The sequence below is a fragment of the Mauremys reevesii genome, linkage group 19 (genome assembly GCF_016161935.1).
Source record: "Mauremys reevesii isolate NIE-2019 linkage group 19, ASM1616193v1, whole genome shotgun sequence".
Taxonomy (NCBI): domain Eukaryota; kingdom Metazoa; phylum Chordata; order Testudines; family Geoemydidae; genus Mauremys; species Mauremys reevesii.
In genome coordinates this window covers 1,207,797-1,212,505 of record NC_052641.1, presented here as the reverse complement: position 1 = coordinate 1,212,505, position 4,709 = coordinate 1,207,797, and the positions used below count along the sequence as shown (strand labels likewise).

The 4,709-nt window shown below is 49.4% G+C and overlaps 1 non-coding gene across 1 annotated transcript; it reads right to left on the bottom strand.

The window, feature by feature from the left end:
* Positions 1 to 767: 767 nt before the first annotated feature.
* On the bottom strand, positions 768 to 839 carry TRNAR-UCU. The gene has a single exon. It is a non-coding gene; the product is annotated as a tRNA-Arg (tRNA).
* Between the last annotated feature and the right edge of the window lie 3,870 nt (positions 840 to 4,709).

Genomic DNA, 4,709 nt, shown 5'->3' with positions numbered 1-4,709 from the left:
GCTGGCCCAATTTTGGGTAACACCTGTGATAACCCCAACCCCTGCATGGCAGAGGGTGGTGAAATGAGCTGAGGAAAAAGCCTTGGCATCAGCAGGGGAAAGCTAGAGGATCTTGGCCAGTCACCTTTTGAAGCCTTGTGGCTTGGCTTCCTCTGCCCTTGGATGTTGGCCTATGGCGGCCGGCTCTTCTGCGTGACTTGGCCAATGGGCGCTGCGGAGTCGGTACTCGGGGCAGGGGCAATGAATGGAGACACTCCCCCCACCCCAGGGGATGCTGGGACATGCCGGCCATTTCTGGGAGTGGCACAGAGGGACGGAGGCAGAGTGGGCAGGGAGCCACCTCAGTGCTGCTGGCACATCTCTGCACACCCATGGGGGGAGGGGAGCAGAGGGCCTCCATGTGCTGCCTGGGGTAGGGGCAGTGCTCAGAGCTGCCTCCCCTCCCGGGTCTATTACAGGAGTGGGTGGGTGGGGTCTTTTGGCCTGCGAGGTGCAGCAGGTCGGACTAGATGATCACACTGGTCCCTTCTGACCTTAAAGACTCTGAGTCTAAAAGGGAGAGGGAAGTAAAGGAAATTTTTTTCAAGAAGTTAACCAAACATTGTAATGCCAGGATAACTCCAACAGCTCATTGTATAGTCCCACCCCTTTCTTCTTTCATTGTGTGTTGAGTGACCCGCAGCACATGGATTCTGTCATTCTATTGATAAAGTGATACAACATGATTGAAATTAAACCAGTTCCCAAAGGAGAGAATATCACATCCCTGTATTGGCTGGGAATTGAACCCAGGTCAACTGTTTAGAAGGCAGCTATGCTCACCACTATATCACCAATGCATCTGGAAAAAGTATTCCTTATGCTTGCCCAATGAGGCTAGACCAGCATTGAGGCGCTTTTCTGCCTGTTAAAATGTACTGGATGCTCATCACTTAAAAAAAAACACCTCCATCTTCACCTAGGTTTGAATCATCAGCCTTTCAATTAGCCACCAAAGTTGTTAATCACAGGGTATGTCTACACTACGGGATTATTCCGATTTTACAGAAACTGTTTTTTGGAAACAGATTGTATAAAGTCGAGTGCACACGGCGACACAATAAACACATTAATTCGGTGGTTTGCGTCCATGTACCGAGGCTAGCGTCAATTTCCAGAGCGTTGCACTATGGGTAGCTATGCCATAGCTATCCCATAGTTCCCGCAGTCTCCCCCGCCCATTGGAATTCTTGGTTGAGATCCCAATGCCTGATGGGGCAAAAACAGTGTCACGGGTGATTCTGGGTAAATGTCGTCACTCAATCCTCCCTCCGTGAAAGCAACGGCAGACAATCATTTCGTGCCCTTTTCCCTGGATTGCCTGGGCAGACGCCATAGCACGGCAACCATGGAGCCCGTTCAGTCTTTTTTCACTGTCACCATATGTCTACTGGATGGTGCTGACAGACGCTTAAAGAAGAGAATGACCTGGGAGTCATTCCCATTTTTGCCCAGGCACCCCCGGCTGATCTCACCGAGGCCAGCCAGGAGCACTCACGGGACAGCGATGACGGATACCAGTCCTATTGTACCATCTGCCGTCTGCCAGGGAAGGGAAGGGGATGCTGCTGTGTAGCGCTGCAGCACCGTGTCTCACAGCAGCATCCAGTAGACATACGGTGACAGTGAAAAAAGGTGAGAAACAATTTTTATCCCTCGGCTTTCACGGGGGCGGGGAATGACACATACCCGGAACCACCCACAACAATGTTTTTGACCTTTCAGGCTTTGGGAACTCAGCCAAGAATGTAAATGGTTTTCGGACAGTGCGGGAACTGTGGGATAGCTACAGTCATCAGTCGCCCCTCCCTCTGTGAGCATCCATTTCATTCTTTGTCTTTCTGGTACGCTTGTCTCAGCTCCTTAAGTTTCAGCACTGTGTTGATTCCCTACTGTGGCCTCTGTCCATCATAGCCTTGGAGATTTTTGCAAATGTTTTGGCATTTTGTCTTTTGGAATGGAGTTCTGATAGAACGGATTCATCTCCCCATGCAGAGATCAGCTTCAGTATCTCCCGCACGGTCCATGCTGGAGCTCTTTTTTGATTCTGGGACTGCATGGTCACCTATGCTGATCAGCGCTCCACGCTGGGCAAACAGGAAATTAAATTCAAAAGTTCGCGGGGCTTTTCCTGTCTACTTGGCCAGTGTATCCGAGTTCAGATTGCTGTCCAGAGCGGTCACAATGGTGCACTGTGGGATAGCGCCTGGAGGCCAATACCGTCGAATTGCGGCCACACGAACCCTAATCCAACATGGCAATACCGATTTCAATGCTACACCCCTCGTTGGGGAGGAGTACAGATACCGGTATTAAGAGCCCTTTATATTGATATAAAGGGCTTCGTTGTGTGGACGGGTGCAGGGTTAATGTGATTTAATGCTGTTAAATTCGATATAAACTCATAGTGTTGACCAGGCCAGAGAGAGCAGCAGGTTTCCCCTATTGTTTCCTGCTCTTGTTGTCTTGACTAGTTTCTCCTCTACACCAACTTGCTCTTTTGCTTTGGGAGCCTGGTTAGCTCAGTTGGCAGAGCATCAGACTTTTAATCTGAGGATCCAGGGTTCAAGTCCCTGGTCAGGTAATAAACTACTCACCAAGATCTTATGCTGTCTTATTGGAATCCTCTTTGAGGTTACTTTTTCCCTGCAGGATTTTTCCTTTCCTCAGAAGGGCCTTTTTGTGTTGTTGGGTTTGAAGGGGCAACTTCCTGATAGCCCCTCTGTCCTTGCAGCCTGGAGGAATAAAGGCCTCTGGGCATAGAGCATGTTCCTTCCCTGCACACACACACACACACACACACACACACACACACACACACATGAACACGCAGAATATCCCTAAGGAATTAGAATCACCTGCTGCCTTCCCCTGTCCTGCTGGATCCCCAAATGAAGATGCTCTTCAGCCTAAACCCACGTTCCCTCTTTTCCCAGTGCCCCTCAATCCCAACCCACAGGCCCCTCCTATGCTCACTGCTCCTCACTCCCAACCAAAGCCTGCTCCTCTTCACCCTTCTCCTCAATCCCAGTTTAAACAGCCACACTGGGCTGGACCAAAGGCCCACCTAGCTCTGTGTTTTGTCCTCTGTCAGTAGCCAATACCAGGTGCCCTAAAAGTTAACCAACAAGGCACCACTAGGAGTTGAACCCAGGATCTGCTGTTTACAAGACAGGTGCTTTAGCCAGCTAAGCCATGGTGCCTGCCTGTGGCTAAAACACAATGTCTGCCCACACCTGACTCTCTGCCATCCCCACTGGGGCCTGACAAGTTTTGCTTGTGTTTGAATTCTGCAAAGCAGAGGAGCAGGTGACGTTTTCCTTGCAAGCTCTGTGTGTGTGTGTGAATTTTTGGCCAGGTCTGCACTGCAAAGTTATTTCAGCATCATTATATTGCTCAGGTGTGTGAAAAACACACAACGCTCCCTCGGTTGGCAGCTTTTGGCTGGTGCACACACTGCAATGCCACGTCTGGCGACAAAATTGCCCTGTTTTGGTGACAAAATAAAACCACCTCGACGAGAGGCCTAGAGCTTTGTGCAGCAAACTTAAAGTGACAAATTTTCAGTGTAAATGCTGCTGGTCATTATATCACTATAATGGCCTCCACCAGTATCCCATAATGCCCGCCGTGAACTCGCCTGCCCTGCATTCCTGCTACAGAGGCTGGGCCCCTCCCCTTTCAGAGCCCTCCCATTTTTAAAAGTCCTGGGGTGTTGTTCTCCCCCTGTTCAGGCACCCCTGGGGCCCTGCACTTCACACAGCTCTCCCTGATTTCAGCTGTTAGTGAGGGAGCCTCACTGCTAGCGCAGACTGGGCAGTTTCTTGCATGAGAGACACTGTCCCAAAGCAGGACTAAAATTTGGGAATAGATTCATAGACTTAAGGTCAGAAGGGACCATTATGATCATCTAGTCTGACCTCCTGCACAATGCAGGCCACAGAATCTCACCCATCCACTCCTGTAACAAACCCCTAACCTATGTCTGAGTTGCTGAAGTCCTCAAATCGTGGCTTAAAGACCTCAAGGTGCAGGGAATCCTCGAGCAAATGACCCGTGCCCCATGCTGCAGAGGAAGGCGAATGTCCGAGAACAATTCTAGGGGAAGGTGAATGCAGAGCAATGACACTGGAGGTGCCCAGACCTCCAATGGGGGCAGCGTGGAAATTAATAATGGGAAGATCATTTGCGAAATTAGTCGTCACTGACAAGCTTTGTCTCTGTTCCTGTTTCACACTGTGATGTTAGTTAGAGGAATCAGTACAGATTTTTACTATATTAATTAAACACTTAATTTTATTTACCCAAGCCAAAAACTTAGTGTCACTTATTTTTTCTCTGTCCTATCAAGAATGAATTGAATTTCGTGACTTTCTGGAAAGTGCAGCGAGATTAAATGTGGGGAATTCAGTCTGTGTGCTTGTGAGCTGATGTTTTCCTCTCACAGCTCAGTGCCTGCATTGAAATACCAAGAGGGATCTAAGGGCTGGTGTACGCTGGGCACTGAACTGACAGAGCGATGTCTCTCAGGGTGTGAAACCCTCCCCTCTCCCCCAACCCATAGAGTTAAGGTGACCTAAGCCCTGGTTAGATAGTGGTAAAGAAAAGGAAGAATTGTTCTGCCAATGTAGCTATTACAGGGATGGGAAAACCCCTCCAATCACTGTCTA